The sequence below is a fragment of the Saccopteryx bilineata genome, chromosome 1 (assembly GCF_036850765.1).
Source record: "Saccopteryx bilineata isolate mSacBil1 chromosome 1, mSacBil1_pri_phased_curated, whole genome shotgun sequence".
Classification (NCBI taxonomy): domain Eukaryota; kingdom Metazoa; phylum Chordata; class Mammalia; order Chiroptera; family Emballonuridae; genus Saccopteryx; species Saccopteryx bilineata.
In genome coordinates, this window is record NC_089490.1 from 396,729,425 (window position 1) to 396,747,000 (window position 17,576).

The following is a 17,576-nucleotide window of genomic DNA, read 5'->3' on the forward strand; positions in this document are numbered from 1 at the left end:
ATCAGGCAAGGGAAGAATGGAGAAGACGGCGTTGAGAAGTTCATAACACAGAGTACATTGCTGTCATGGTACTGGTAAGGATGCTTACGACTTTGAATAAAGACCTGACAGGAACATTTTTGATACATCTTAAATACATGATGTAAGATGCTATTGGTAAATGCATCTCTTAATGAGCAGAAGAGGCCCTGCTTTAATTTTATAGAACCGTGCATAATATCATTTTTAGACAAAATGTGGTAATGGTGTTTATGCTTTTCATCTTCATAGATGTGATTCTGAAAATATTTGTCTCAAGTATGTGCAAAGACAAAAATAATGAGTTTGTGCTAGTGATGTCATCTGAGTCTTTGAATTGTTTGGCTCTTGACTAAACATTGTGTCTCTATAATTTGTCCCTCAAAATTATTTTCAATTATTTATTAGCCATGGCTAAATGTGGATTTCCTTTTGATAAAAGCACTTCCTATAGTACATAGGGACATTTTATGTCCACAAAATGCTTCAAAACATTTTTTTGAAGCGTTGTATTTCTTACGGGAGAGTCAGTGCTGAGTATGAGGTTCGGATGGGGACAGTCAGTCTGTGTCGTGGGAATGCTGAAGCAGGACTGATTGGGACACTGGAGGCAGAGACAGAGTGGGCACGGCCACACGCATGTAAATGGTAAAGTAGACTGAATGCCACGATCTAGAAGTGATTCCTTAAATGTTTCCATCCCCCTGGTGTGTGTTTACAGTCCGAAGACCAAAGCCCTAGGAAATTCCTGGGATTTCCTGAGTCAATAGGGACGCTGTGTGCCCAGCGCATCTGCCTGAAAAGACATCCAGAGACCCCGTGTGTCTGCATTAGGTAATACCTATCCCCACCCGCCACCCGCCTTTACCCTTAGTTTCAATATTCTGTATTCAGGATTGTAAAATTGCAGTAACAGTGACTTAGATATGATCATAAAATAGTAAAACGGGTGATTGCAACATAATGACTTTACTTTCACTGATAGAAATCCCAATGGAACCAGACCCAAATTCAGAAGCACACTGAGTTCGCACCCAGGATAGCAAACATTCCTTGTTGGGAGAGTCTGTCACCTAACTATGATATTTGACTTTTTGAATCAGGTGATTTATTGTTTGACTTAGTATTTATATTTGTTTCTTTTTATTTATTTTTAAAACGGTATTTACCACCAGCCTCTGTGTTGAGCATTTTCATGGCACTATGATACCCCCTTATTGTATAGATGAGGAAACTGAGACTGAGAGGTCAGCACTGTGCTGATGACCCCAGTAATAGAAACCTTTAGAGCTGACCTGGGACCCATTAGTCTGGGCCCAAAGTCAGGCTCCTCCACACTAATCAAGAACTATAAATGGGCTAATTCTGAGGAATCCTGACTTTGTTTTTAAATTCAAAACAGAGTACAAGCTATGCTGTCAGAAGTCAGCGGGGAGTACACAGAACTTGTAGAACTATTTGAGAAGAGTCAACATCTTTAAATTTATAGGAATTTCCTTCAAGAACAAGGTGTGTGCCTCTGTTTTAGATTGCTTTTCCCATCTGTGCGTCGTTTCATGATTTTCCCTGAAAACAGTGCACATTTCTGAAGGTATAGTTGTATAGTTCAGATTGTGCCTGCTCGTACTGTGCCTGCTGCCAAATGACCTCACAGTCTGCATGATGTCATGTGATAGCACAGCTGGTTTATAGAAAAGGTATCAATGTTAGTACGTTGAACATGTGGCATGTGTTTGGCTAGTGCTGTGAATTCTATCAGTTTCAGTATATTATCTTACAATGTTAATTCATTTAATATATTTTTTTCTTGTTTGAAGAAAATATTTTTTACATTATCCTTCTTTCATTAGTAGACTTATTATTTTCTTTAAAGCGGTTTAGGTTCACAGAGAAATTGAACAGAAAGTGCAGAGTTTCCACATACGTCCTACTCACAATCCATCTACACCCCCACCACCCTGGGACATGTGTTACAGTCCATGAACCTATCCTGTCCTGACACATTATTATCACCTTAAGCCCATAATGTTCAATAGAGTTCACACTTGTGTTGTAGAATTGTGTCTGTGCAACCCACATAATTTGTTAACCAGCATCACCCCAGTAAATTCAATAAAATGTGGCTGTTTTAAACTGCATTTTTAAAACACATAGGCATGTGCAGTGTGCAGCAATTCTTCAATCCTGGTTTACTCTCTCTTCAATTTCTCTTACTTCTTTGATCTTTACTCAAATGTCTGTTCTTAGTGGGTGGAGTATCAGTGTTTGGGTCTTCCCACGTCTCTTAATGTCTGGCTCAGTAGAAGTCAGATGGAACACACATTTGCTTCAATCTTAACTCCTTTGCAACATCACATGCCATGTAGTCTTCAGAAAATTCCACTGTCTTGTGAGAGCATGAGAGTGACCTGGGAAAATAAACCTCCACATTATGATTAATGTAGTTTTGTCCTAGACTCCCTGAATCATAGTGTTCCATCACCAGTCCCCAAAATTGCTGTGGAATGTCTTTGTTTGTGTGTAGTAAAATTTCTCCTCTGTGTACCAATTAGATGAAGGCCACGAGGAGACTTGCCTTCATAACCTAAATAGGAGATTTCAGAAACAAGGGTCTATTCAGCTACAATCAACTATATCAACATTGTTATCTCAACAAATGTATGTACTACAATCTGATAAACTTTCTTAGTAAAACTTCTAAGTAAGAGCCTGGGCTGGTTGGCTCAGTGGTAGAGCGTCAGCCTGTCATGTGGAAATCCCAGGTTTGATTTCCAGCCAGGGCACACAGGAGAAACTTCCATCTGCTTCTCTACCCCTCCATCTTTCCCTTCTCTTTCTCTCTCTTACACTCCTGAAGCCATGGCTCGAATGCTTAGAGCAAGTTGACTCTGGTAGTTGAGGATGGCTCCATGGCCTGCCTCAGGCACTAACATTGCTTGGTTGCAGAGCAGTGGAGCAGCAGCCTCAAATGGACAGATCATTGCCTGGCAGGGGGTTTGCCAGGTGGATCCTGGTTTGAGTCCATGCAAGAGCCTGTCTGTCTGCTTCCCCACCTCCCACTTAATATAAACAATTCTAAGTAAAATAGAAGAAAACTTTTAGAACCAAAAAAATCAATTTTCAAAGTCAACTGCAAACATCACTCTAAAGAATGAGTGCTAAAGCTAATTATATTAAAATATAGGGAAAATGCCTGTTATATCCATTATTTATTATTTGTCAGTATGAATCTGTGAGTTGTAAGTGTCACACTAAAATAACAAAATGAAAGAATCTTAACTATTTCCAAAGATATGATGAAAAAACTTTCATTTGCAGACAATATGACTCTTTCATCCGGAGACATGAGACGTACTCACAGAGCACCACTCAGAGAAATAAAATACTAGGATGAGATGCATGCAAGTGGCTGGATATATGCTAAATATATATATAAGAATACAACAGCTTGGGCATGCTACAAACAACAGTGAGAATTAAAAATGGATTAAAGATGTCTCATTTATAAGCGTGACAAATTATAAAACACATAAAAACAAATGTAATGAGTGAGGTAGTGTATACTGTGTTTCTGGAAGGCAAATTACAAAAATATTAATATTTCCAAAATTTATACACAAAATTATTGTAGTATTTTCATCCTGAATCCCATTGGAGCTTCATCAGAGACTGGATAAAATTATTTTAAAATTCCAAGGGAACAATCTATGTTTGAAAATAGCCAAGATATTAGGAAGAACAATGAATAGATACTTGCTATAACAGATAAAAAATTACTAAAAAAATAATTCTTCTTGATCCAGATGAGTTAGAGTAGAAATGGACAACAGCCTGACCAGGTAGTAGCGCAATGGATAGAACATTGTCCTAAGACTATGAGGACCCAAGTTCAAAACCCTGAGGGTGCATGCTTGAGCATGGGCTCATAAACATGACCCCATGGTCGCTGGTTTGAGCTTGAAGGTCACTGGATTAAACCCTAAAGCTGTTGACTTGAAACCAATGTCACTGGTTTGAGCAAGGGGTCACTGAATCAGCTGGAGTCTCCCAGTCAAACATAAGAGAAAACAATCAATGAACAACTAAGGTGCTACAACTATGAGTTGATGCTTCTAATTTCTCTCCCTTCCTGACTGTCTGTCTGTCTCTCTTTCTCACTAAAGAAGAAAAAAAAAAGATAACCATACTAAGGACCATTAGAGAGCTCTAAAATGAATATATATATATATATATATATATATATATATATATGACTTAAATTATAGCATCAACTTTACAATTCAGTCATTAAAGGATTACTTATGTTTTGGTCAGATATTGCCAATAACCATTAGGAAAATAAAAAAAGACTTCTACTTCATACAATATACCAAATTTAAATTGGCTTCAAGATTAATATGTAAGAAGTCAGGACTTTCAGTATAATAGTTGGGGTGGAAGCAAAATTGCATGGGGACGAGAGGTAAAAGGAAGGGGACTCGTGGGACCAGTGACTGGGATGCTGTGAAATAAACACTCCAGGGGCTTGGGAAGCGGCCTGGCTGAGATCCTGCGGACCCATGTGGCACACCCTGGTGTCATCCACAGAGGGCTGGATTTCTTTCTCAGCCTCATGGAGGCCATTTTCCTGACCAAAAAAAACCAAAAAAACAAACAAAAAAAACCCAGTATCAGGTAAAAGATAACTTACAGCATGAAAAATATGACTTAATTACTATAATAAATAGAGATCAACTAATGAATATATAACCTATATTGGTCAGTACCTGTGTATTAAACAGTGCTGGGCAAGAAATATTCCTGTAAGGCCCTGGCCAGATAGCTCCTTTGTTTAGAGCAGTGGTAGTCAACCTGGTCCCTACCGCCCACTAGTGGGTGTTCCAGCTTTCATGGTGGGCAGTAGCGGAGCAACTAAAGTATAAATAAAAAGCTAAATTTAACTATAGTAAGTTGTTTTATAAAGATTTATTCTGCCAAACAGTGAAAATCTGACATAAAGTACTTGGTAAGTAATTATTATTATATGCTTTAACGTGCTGTAACTCTGCTTTATAAAGTTTATAAAGTAAAGTTACTTACCTACTTTATAAATCAACATTACTATGGAACCAGTGGGCAGTTAGAAAATTTTACTACTAACAGAGATACAAAAGTGGGTGGTAGGTATAAAAATGTTTACTATCCCTGGTTTAGAGCATTGACCTGAATCAAAAAGTTGACAAGTCTATCCCCACTCAGCACTCATACAGGAACAGATAGATGTCCTATCTCTCCTGATCCTGTCCTCCCTCTCTAAAAAAAAAAAAATTAAATACAAGAGAAATATTCCTGTGAGATCTTATGTCACATGTCTTACACCAAAGAACAGTAGGTCATAAATGATAGTAATCTAGAGAAGATGCTAAGACTATGTGTCTGTACACCTAGATAGTTAGTGATTACATAGGACTGATATCAGCATGGAACAAAAGGATTTAATTGTCCCCTTCCGAACAAAAGCCTGTTTAAGAAAAAAGGACTTTCTGGTGAATAAGGAATCAAGTTAAGAACAGTAAATAACCTTGAGGATCCTGAAGTGAGAATTAGCTGGTCAGATTCCTGGGCCATCTCACAAGCCCTGAGGCCTTTTGACCTCTTTTTCCAGGGTGTTCCTCAAGAATACACAGGCTTCCTTCAGCCTGTCCTGGGAGCCACAGTGTGAAGCCTTTGTGCCCTAGGGTCAACGCTTAGAAAATCTGCTTATTTTCATGGTTGTAAATGCCAACTGTGTATACACAGGACTCAAACTTCCCTGTTGGGGAGGTCATTAGTGGCACTGTGACTTGCTGTCCTCAAGTTTCTTACTCACATGAGGGGCTGACATACAAGGAGGAGCATGTGCCTCAAGCAGGGACCAGCGCACCTACTGACTGTGGGCGGGTCAGGAGGAGCTGTGAGGACAGGGCCTCAATGCTAGAGGCAGTTCTTCCTCGGGATTCTTTATGGAACTTCCTCCCCCCTAGAACACATGCACTGTAACAGAGCCTCCCTGGGCCTGCTGACCTCGATCCCGCTACAAAGGGCTTAGCTCCTGAGCTCAGTGTCTTCTACTACTGGGGAAGGAAGTCACTGGGCACCTCCTGGAAATCTCATGGGCCCAGGACCATGTCATGTCTGCAAAGCCCCAAGCTCCTTTGAAAGCAGCCTGCAAGATTACTCTGACTTTGAGAGGGTTTTAAGCCACTTTTGGGTTTTATTTTTGTAATCTATTCAGTAGTGAAATTGCCACTGATCTTGGGTCTGAACTTTCCAGAGCTCTGGGATGGGGTGGGATCATGGCTGTAATTTGATGAGTAAGACTTCGCATATCTGCTGGATGATTTGTCTCACAAGCTGAGGTTCTCAGGTTTTGTTTTTTTAACTAGAATGCCCCAAAGAGACCTCACATTGGAGCAAAAGAAGCAACACATCAATAATGGGTGGTCTGGGTAATGTGCACAGGCCTTTTTCTAATAGAGATCATTGCAACTTCTCTGTCATTTTGATGTTATTTTCAAGTTTGAAGTTAAAAATTATTTCCTGAGGCAAAATGTATTGTGATGAACATGTTCCTGGCCTTTCTGGGAAGAAGGGTCAGCCATGTGAGGAGAGCATGTGATACAGCAGGTCACGGAAGTGCCCCCGATGGGGGACGGTGCAGGAGTTCATGTGCACTTGAAAGAAGGGTCCTCCACCTCCAGGTCATGTCTGCAATGGCTCCTGGACTGAATACCAGCATTATGACATGTTCAGGTTAGGCAGTGCACACAATGAGAATCTAATATGGAATTTATGCAAAAATTAAGCATTCCTAATTTTTTTCCATTATTATTATTACTTTTTATCTATGTACTACACAGAGTACAATTAAGTCATGGCAAGAGCTGGAGTATGAGAGGAAGGAGACACTCTCAGCTGCCCCATGGGCTTTCCCTAGCCCGGGCTTACCTTTGGAGCTCACAGCCCGCAGGAGGAGGTCAGAGCCCCGTCAGGAGTCCAGGGGCTGCGGGCAGGAGTCTGTGGGAGCAGGAAGGAGCGGTACACCTGTCACACATGTTCCTGATGCCTCAGAGCCAGTGGTGGGATTCAAATAACTTAACAACTGGTTCTCTGTCCTAATGACTGAAGTATAAAAAAGGATATACTGAAAGTAGTTTATTATTTCATGCACTTAATATTTAAATAATAATAAAACAAGTTCATAAAAGTAGATTATAAGAAAGTTTTAAAATAATAAAAAAATATTAAATAACATCTGACAAAAAACAATAAAACTGTTATTTAAGATATTTTTGTATTGTTTCTTGATTGGCATCAATCAGCACTTGCAATTTTTTAACTTTTAAATGAGCATCATCAGCTGTGTGATTTGTCCTTAACCATTTTTTTACTGTACGTGTAGAATCCCCTTTCTTTATCTGTGGACGGAATGAACATTACTACGGGCGCTTCCAATATGCTGTTGTGCAGATGAATGTTAAAAAACAGTAAAGAATGTAAAGTTGTGATTTGTACATTGGGCAGCTGTCCAGGTTCCCACCTTAGAGAGAACCCTGATTACAAGTGCCACTTTACCAAGCGGTTCACCAAACTCAACGAAAGATTAGGTATTGGTTCTACCGAACCTGTGAGAGCTGGCTGAATCCCACAACCGCTCAGGGCATAAATTTCATGACTCATCAGTGCACAATGGCAAGGGAAGAGGTACGAACATGGCTTATGGAGTTTGTAAGGTGACGGACATGGTGAGTTGGGCACCAGCTGAGATCTTGTAGCTTTGGGTAAATATCAAATATATTTCGTTCAGTTTATTTATTTTATATTTTTAATTTTTAAATTTTATTTAGAAAATAAACATGGTGACATTGATCAATAAGAGTACATAGGTGTTATGTAAACATTTGTATAGCATTTGAACTGTTGATTATGTTGTATCCTCATCACCCAAAATCAAATATTTATTGTCACCTTATATTTGCTCCTCATTATACTCTTTACCCCACTCCTCCCCCCACTAACTCCCTCATATCCCCTTTCTTTTTGTAACCACTTCATTTTTATTCATGTCCATGAGTCTCAGTTTTGTTAAACTGATAAGAACAGATACTACACTTGATCTTAGCCAAAAGGCCGAGAAGCGATGATGAGTCTCAGTTTTATATGCCACCTATGTGTGAAATCACACAGTTGTTAGCTTTTTAGATTTACTTATATCACTCAGTATAATGTTTTCAAGATACATCCATGTTGTCATAAATGTCACTGTCATCATTTCTTATGGCTGAGCAGTATTCCATTGTATATATGTACCAGTTCTTCTTTCCTGTACCTTCTTTAAATTTTATAATTTTATTTAGACAATTAATTTTAACGGGGTGACACTGACCAACTAGAGTACATAGATTTAGAGAAAACATCTCCAGATCATTTTGACATTCGATTATGTTGTATACCAATCACCCAAAGTCAAATTGTCCTCTGTCACCTTTTATTAGATGTTCTTTGTGCCCCTCCCCTCCCCCATTACCTCCCTCTTCTCCCTTCCCCTCTCCCTGTGTCCACTGTACTCTTATCTATGTCCATGAGTCTCAATATTGTGTCCCACCTATATATGGAATCATACTTTTCTTAGTTTTTTCTGATTTACTTATTTCACTCAGTATAATGTTATCAAGGTCCATCTATGTTGTCAGAAATGGCCCTATGTCATCATTTCTTATGGCTGAGCAGTATTCCATAGTATATATGTACTACCTCTTCTTTTTTCAATATTGTGATGAAGGGCTTCTTGATTGTTTTCATGTCTTGGCCACTGTGAACAATGCTGCAATGAACATAAGGCTGCATGTATCTTTATGTACCAATGTTTTTGAGTTTTGGGGGTATATACCCAGTAGAGGAATTGCTGGGTCATTTGGTAGTTCTATTCTTAATTTTTTGAGGAACCACCATACTTTCTTCCTTAAAGGTTGAACTACTTTACATTCCCAGCAACAGTGAATGAGGATTCCTTTTTCTCCACAGCCTCTCCAGCACTTCTTATTATTTGTCTTGTTGATACAAGCTAATGTAAGAGGTGTGAGGTGGTATCTCGTAGTTTTAATTTGCATTTCTCTAATAGCTAGTGAAGATGAGCATCTTTTCATATATCTTTTGGCCATTTGTATTTCTTCTTGGGAGAAGTGTTTGTTCATGACCTCTTCCATTTTTTTTATTGGATTGTTTGTTTGTTGTAAAGTTTTATGAGTTTCTTGTATATTTTGGATATTAGGCCCTTATCTGAGCTCTTGTTTGAAAATATCATCTCACCTTAGTTGGCTGTCTGTTTGTTTTCTTGTCAGTTTCTCTTGCTGTGCAAAAGTTTCTTAGTCTGATGTAGTCCATTCATTTATCTTTGCCTTCACTTCCCTTGCCTTTGGAGTCAAATTCATAAAATGCTCTTTATGGCCAAGGACTATGAGTTTAGTACCTATGTTTTCTTCTGTGTAATTTATTGTTTCAGATCTTACATTGCAGTCTTTGATCCATTTTGAATGAGTTTTGTGAAAGGAGACAAATTGTAGTCGAGTTTCATTCTTTTGCACGTGGCTTTCCAGTTTTCCCAGCACCATTTACTGAAGAGGCTTTCTTTTCTCCATTGTATGTTCTTGGCCCCTTTATCAAAAATTATTTGACTATATATATGTGGTTTTATTTCTGGAATTTCTATTCTGTTCCATTGGTCTGAGTGTCTATTTTTCTGCCAATACCATGCTGTTTTGATTGTCATGGCCCTATAATAGAGTTTGAAGTCAGTTATTGTAATGCCCCCAGCTTCATTTTTTCTTTTCCCCTTAGGATTACTTTGACTGTTCAGGGTTTTTTTATTTTTCTTTTTATCTTCAGGGGTTTTTATGCTTCCATATAAACCTGATGATATTTTTGTTTCTTTTCTTTTAAAAATAATATTGGAATTTTGATGGGAATAGCATTAAATTTGTATATTGCTTTGGGTAATATGGTCATTTTAACTATTTTTATTCTTCCTATTTAAGAATAGAAAATATTTTTCCATTTCATTGTCTCTTTTTTTTTTTTTTTTTTTTTTTTTTTTTTTTTACGGGGACAGAGAGAGAGAGTCAGAGAGAGGGACAGGTAGGGACAGACTGATAGGAACAAAGAGAGATGAGAAACATCAATCATCAGTTCCTTGTTGCAACACCCTAGTTGTTCACCGACCGCCATTTAATATAATGTTAGCTGATGGTTTGTTATAAATGGCCTTTATTAGGTTGAGATATTTTTCTTGTATACCTATTTTGTTGAGTATTTTAAAGATAAGATGATGTTGTATTTTATCGAATGCTTTTTCTGCATATATTGATAGGATATTATGGCTTTTGTTCTTTGTTTTGTATATTATGTTAATTGTTTTTTAGGTATGCTGAACCATCCTTGTTATTCTGGGATAAATCTCACTTGATTATGGTGAATTATTTTTTTAATGTTTATTTGACTTGCTAGTATTTTTTTTAAGATTTTTGCATCTGTATTCATTACAGATATTTCTCTATAATTTTCTTTTTTTGTGTTGTGTTTGCCAGGTTATGGTATGAGGGTTATGTTGGCTTTATGAAATGTGTTTGGAAGTATTGTTTCTTCTCCAATTTTTTAGAAGACTTTGAGTAGAATAAAAACCAAATCTTCTTTGAATGTTTGATAGAATTCACTAGTATAGCCATCTGGCCCTGAACTTATATTTTTTGAAGTTTTTGATAGTTATTTCTATTACCTCCTCGCTTATGGGTCTATTTAGACTTTCTACTTCTTCATGATTCAGTCTAGGAAAATTGTATTGTTCTACGAATTTATCCATTTTTTCTAGATTGTTAAATTTGGTGCTTATAGTTTTTCATAGTATTCTATGATAACTCTTTGTTTATCTATGATATCTGTGGTGATTTCTTTTCTTTCGTTTTGGATTTTGTTTATATGAGTCCTTTCTCTTTTTTTCCTTAGTGAGTGTTGCCAAGGTTTTGTCTATTTTGTTGATCTTTTCAAAGATCTAGCTCCTTGTTTTACTGATTTTTTCTATAGTTTTTCTTTTCTCTATTTCATTTATTTCTGCTCTGATTTTTATTATTTCCTTTTTTTTTTCTGCTGGTTTTGGGTTGCCTTTGTTCTTCTTTTTTCTAGTTCCTTAAGATGCGATGTTAAATTGTTTACTTGGGCTTTTTTTTTGTTTGTACATATATCAGCCTGTAGTGATACAAACTTACCTCTTATTACTGCTTTTGCTGTATCCCAGAGATTCTGATATATCATGTTGTCATTTTCACTTGTCTGTATAAATCTTTTGATGTCTGCTTTTATTTGGTTTTTGATCCACTCATTTTTTCAAAGTATAGTATTTAATTTCAATATTTTTGTGGGTTTGTTTACTTCTTTTTTGAAGTTGAATTCTAGTTTCAAAGTTTAAGGTCAGAGAATTTTCTTTATATAATTTCAATCTTTCTGAAATAGTTGATGTTAGTTTTGTGGCCCAACACATGGTCAGTTCTTGAGAATGTTCCATGTACACTGAAGAAAAATGTATACTTTGGCATTTTGGGATGAAATGTCCTGTAGATGTCCATCATATCCAATTGTTCTAATGTTTTGTTTAAGGCCAATATTACTTTATTGATTTTCTGTTTGGATGAATGATCTAGAGCTGTCAGTGGTGTATTGAGGTCTCCAAGTATGATTGTATTTTTGTCAGTTTTTATTTTTAGATCAGTTAGTCTTATATACTTTGGTGCTACTTGGTTTGGTTCATATATGTTAAGAAGTGTTATGTCTTTTTGATTCATTTTCCCCTTTATCATTATGAAATGATCATCTTTGTCTCTGATTACCTTTTTGTCTTATATTCAGCACTGTTAGATATGAATATTGCTACACCTGCTTTACTTTGGATATTATTTGCTTGGAGAATCGTTTTCCAACCATAGACTTTGAACCTGTTTTTATCCTTATAGCTTAGATGTGTTTCTTGAAGGCAGCATACAGTTGATTTTTTTTATCCACTCTGCTACTCTGTCTTTTTATTGGTGAGTTCAATCCATTTACATTTAATGTAATTTTTGACCCTTGAGTGTTTCCTATTGTCATTTTATATATTGCTTTCTGATAGCTCTGTTTTTTGTTTGATTCTTCTTTTTGTTCTTCTGTCATTTGCTTTTATTTGATTGTATTCCATACTTCTTTCCTCTGTTTCTTCCTATTTTAAGCCATGTATTTCAGTAGTGGTATTTTCAGGGGTGGTTACCATTAGGCAATTAAAAGGATATATATCATATTCATTGTAGTCCATTTTGTCATGAGTGCCTCTGCACTCCATCCTCCTTTGCTACTGCTAATTGTTGTCTTCTCCCCTTTTCTCTTTTTATTGTCAGAGATTATTCTTATTTTTACTGTGATCTTATTGAAGCTTTTACTTGTGACTTTGTTTTATTTTGTTCTTTGTATCTGGTCAAATAACCTCCTTAATATTTTCTGAAGTGAGTGTTTTCTGGTGATAAATTCCCTCATGTTTTTTATATCTGTGAATGTTTTTATTTCCCTTTCATATTTAAAGGATAGGTTTGATGAATATAGTATTCTTGGCTGGAAGTTCCTATCTTTCAGTACTTTGAATATTGGGGTCCACTCTCTTCTGGCTTTTAGAGTTTCTGCTGAGAAATCTGATGATAGCCTAATGGGCCATCCTATATATGTTGTACTCTTCTTTTCCCTGGCTACCATGAGTAATTTTTCTTTGTCATTGATTTGTGAAAATTTCATTAGGATGTGCCTTGGAGTAGGTTTGTTTGGGTTAAGGTAACTCAGTGTTCTGTTTGCTTTTTGGATTCAAGGCTCTAATTTGTTTCACAGGCTTGAGAAGTTCTCATCAATTATTTATTTGAATATGTTCTCCATTCTTTTTCTCTCTCTAGTCTTTCTGATATACCCATTATTCTTATGTTGCTCTTTCTGATAGAGTCAGACAATTCTTGTATGGTTTTCCATTTTTTAAAAAAAAATTTGTGAGTCTCTCTCCTCTTCTCTCTGTAGTATCTGTAACTTACTGTTTTCTATGTCACTAATACTCTCCTCTATCTGACCTGTTCTATTAGCTAAGCTTGTTACCTTGTTTTTCAGTTCATGTATTAAGTTTTTTTTATCTCTGTTTGGTTCCTTTTTATAGTTTCAATTTCCTTGGTAATTTATTCTTTTAGTTCATTACATTGTTTTTTGAGCTCTCTAAATTGCTTTTCAGAGTGTTTTTATATTTGAGTATTTTTAGGACTTCAATTTTAAATTCCCTGTAATTTTACCCAAGTTTTCCATATAATTGAAATTATTTTCTAGAGATTTTTTTATCATCTATCTGAGCTATCTATCTGTCTTTTGTATCCATGATATTTGATTTCTTTTTCCTTAGTGGCATTTGAGAGTGGTGTTGTTAATAACAGTAGTAGGAGGTAATTAAAAGCAAAATAAAAAAGGAAAAGATACAGTAATAAAATGAAAATTTTGTAATTATAAGTGGAACAAAAACTACAGAGAACACAGAACAGGAACTTAGGAAAAATGACTAAAAATAGAAAAAATGAAGTAAAAAAAAGCATTATGCACACAAAAAATATGAGTACAAAATATAATAATTTGATAATAAAGAATGATTTGATGAGAGGAAAAAAAAGAGAAAGGAGAAGAAATGGGAAGTGGGAAGAAAGAGAAAAAAATGGAGGAACAAAAAAAGAAAACCCAAAATAATCTCCCAAACAAACAAACAAAAAATATTTCTGAAATGAAACCCTCACAAAAAACAAGAATGAAAAATATAACAAGTATGGATAATAAAGTTTAAAATGAAAAGAAAAAAAAGAAAAAAGAAAAAAGGTAAAGGAAAGGAGAAAAAAATGACCAAAATGACAAAAAAACTTATAAAAATGTAATTTTTTCCCGGTTTTGAGAAGTAACTGTTTCATTTTGGGGGGAAGGTGGTGCTGTACTACAATTTTTTTTCTGTGGGGCTTTTGGGCAGAAATCTGCTGATATTTCCCTGGGGCAATGACGTAGGCTGAGTCTCAGTCCCTTTTGTAGGTAGGGCTTGTTAGGGCTTTGCAATTTTCTTACTCTAGCAATGTCAGTCTCAGTTTTCCAGGTGCCGTTCCCCACATCTCTTCCACCAGAGCTAGCAGCCTGGAGACTTAGCTGTGCGGCCTGCCTCAGCCACTGTCTGCAGAGCAAGAGTGTCTATGTGCAGCCAGGTCCTTCCTCCAGTACCGCTCAAAGCACAATTCTGGCCATCATTGAGAGCCACTAGCAAAAGCAAGTAGGGCAGGGTGCAGATCCCTGATCAAGTGCTTTTCTGCCTCCACAGGCAATATTCTATGAGCCGGCAGGCAGGTCTAGCATGCTTCAATGCATCACACATCTAATCTCCACGCCTTTCTTCCTCTTACGCTGTTTGGTAGCCCACAGTCAGCCATGTGTGTGTCCAGTTCCCAGAACTCCAGCAATGCACACGAATGCCTGCATCTGTCCACACAGGCCCCCAGCGCTTGTGCTCTTAGAGCCAGGAATGCACAGAGATGCTAGTATCAGTCCACACAGGCACCCATCATGGGCAATCTCAGGCTAAAGCTTTTGACCCATGCGCATGCCCCATGCTGATGATTGTGGAGCCAGGAATCTTCAAGGATGCTGGCAATTCCCCACGAGGGTGCCTAGTGCTGGTAATCTCAGACTAAGCACTCCAGCCTGCATGCCCAGTGACAGTGATGTTAGGTAGAGCCTATTGCACAAGGCAGTGATGGTGAATCCAGGAATGCTCACAGATGCTGGACATGGCCCACATAGGCACCCTCCACTGGTAATTTTAGGTGGAGCCCACTGCCCGTGCATGCTCAGTGTCCATGATTTCAGGCAGAGCTGGTGTGTTCTTTCTTTTGTATGAGCACCTACCCTAACTCAGCTCCTTCCTCTCTATCTCAGTCTCTCTATTTCTCTCAGATCCAAACAAAAGCACTCCTTCCTCAGATCAGTGATGAAAGTGAAATGCCCCATTCTCCATCTTATTTCCTTTAGAGTTGATTATATATTCAGCCACATTTTCACCCAATTGTACCTTTGTCTTGTGTGTGTATATTTCAGGTGCTCCAGAGATTTTTTCTCTGTCTTTAGTTGTTGAAAGTGTTGATATTTCTAGAAGAGGGATCGGGAGTAGCCCTCATGGCACTATTACACTGATGTCACTCCCAAACACATATTTTGAAATCTCATGCTTTTTAAATGTATGTAGTAAGATGTTGTGATAAACATATCTCTCAATGAGTTGAATGAGGCCTGATTCTGATTCAATCTATCCATGGATAGTATTTCTTTTTTTATTAAAATGAGGTTTCATTTTTAGACATTTTAATTCTGAAAACAGTTGTCACATGAATGTGCAGATTCAGAAAGTATAAGTTCATGATATTGATGTCAATTGACTAAAAGTATTTCTTTAAAGTATTGGCCAAAAATGTCATTGTGATCAATTATTCCAAATTGTTTTTACACTTAATCTTAACCTAGGGGTGAGAAGTGACCAAAATCATTTTTACTGACTTATTAGATATGGCTAAATGAGGTCCTTCCTTATGTTGTTCAAGCAAGGATGCCAGAAACTAGTATCCATAAGAAAAATGTGTATGCCATAAAATATTGTTTAATTGTGTTTTTTTTGAGGCTAGAGTTTTATGTGTAGAGTCAGTGTTATGTAGGATCTGACAGATGACGTGTACAGCATTTCTCTTGATGAAATGGAAAAAGGATGTTTATGACAGGGAGGTAGGAAATGTAAGATGTCCAATCATCCTCCTTTAGGAAGGACAGTCCTTCTTTTGTTAGTTGTGTCATCACTCAAAGAGTGTCCTCCTACTTGTCCTCCTTTTACATATTCGAAGACTAATCTGTAAATGTCCGTATTTGATTGATGCGTTGTCGATCCATTGCGTGTAATGTGACGTATTTGTATTTGACGTGAAAATTCCTGAATGATCAGTATAGTGTGGCAAATGAGATTATGAGACATATGTGCTCTGCACAAAAGACCTGGAAAGAACCTATAATATACCAAGCTGCAAGTGGCTTTGTGTACTTTTTATGGAAACACAATATGGCACAAACAACATTGTAGACTCACAATTATTTTTTTTCAGTGAAATATCAATCCTAAGAAGGTAAGCACAAGTCATGTTTTATTAATTCATTATTTAATAATTTCCAAATGCGTAGAATTTTATATACAAATATGTTCCCAAAATTTGAGTTTTAAAGTGAAAATCTAACACAAATCAAATCTATTTAATATTAATAATACATTTTGATTAAATAGTTGCATAACACATACTTTTTAAATTAGATAATGATAAATACACATGAATATCACTCCAAATTAGTGGTTTTGTTTGATATTTAGTTTTATTAAATGAGTACTTTTTTCTTACAATTATTATTAAAAATTAATAGGTATGTAAGCATAATAACAATATAAAATATTACAAATGTTTTTATTATGCATTTATCATTTTATAGTGCATTATTGTTGCAATGAATAAAATGTTTCTTTTATTTATGATATTATTTTCTTCAATTAATTTTGTTCTCTTTTTCATTGTAAAAAAGTTTGTCACCTCAGGAAATGACAAGTGTCATCAGAAGACAGAAATTGTGAAACTATATACGAAGTCATCACAACCCAGAGGTGAGGCCTGAAATGTGTCCATGTAGCAGGAAATGACCACAAGGGGAGGATAACAGACACCCAGACAACTACATAGAGGAAGAAAAATTTATTAGTAGCCAGTACACGCATAGGGTTAATAGCACCAAAGCATGAACTCCCCAAAATTAGTTTTTTCTGAGTCTAATATCCCTTTACAGCTTTAGTTTTCATGTGACAAGTGCCTGATCTTTGACTTCTTCGTCTGCAGACCTACATGACTTTTGTGTCTCTGGGGGTGGGGAGTGGGGAGAGAGGGTAGGAGAGGAGGTTAGCCTGTCGGTCCTTGACTATGCACATATCCCATTCTTCTTGCTGGTGCTGCAAGTTTATTTCAGGGAACTGATAAAAGGGGTTACAGTTATGATTTTTTACTTTTCAGACTGTCTCAGTCAACACTTCCTCCCTCATTACGAAACCCAGAGGTCACTGACTTGAGCATAAGATCACAGATATTGCAGACCCCCCTTTCCTGCATTCTTCTGGTTTCTCCCCTCTCATCCATTGCCACTTAACCTGCTACCCAGTTAGAGACTGAGCTAGAGAAGCCTTAGGATTTCAACAGCAGCCAAAAGACACGTGTCAGCAGTGCATCCCGCTGAGGACAGGAGTTCAGAGATCCTGTGTTTTGGGATGGAGAATATCTATCCCCACCCACTAACTTCATGGACCCTGATTTCCAATATCCAGAGATTAGCATAATAAAGTCCCAAGAGCGGTCACATCAATGTAATCATAAATCAGTAAATTAAGTGATTGGAAAACA

The 17,576-nt window shown here is 36.9% G+C and overlaps 1 protein-coding gene and 1 pseudogene across 1 annotated transcript in view; one reads left to right on the forward strand and one right to left on the reverse strand.

Moving 5' to 3' along the window:
- Positions 1 to 17,576, forward strand: part of LOC136320894 (secretoglobin family 1D member 2-like) — a 236,610-nt gene that overhangs the window by 136,851 nt on the left and 82,183 nt on the right. The window lies entirely within an intron of this gene.
- Positions 8,074 to 8,178, reverse strand: LOC136321440 (U2 spliceosomal RNA; annotated as a pseudogene).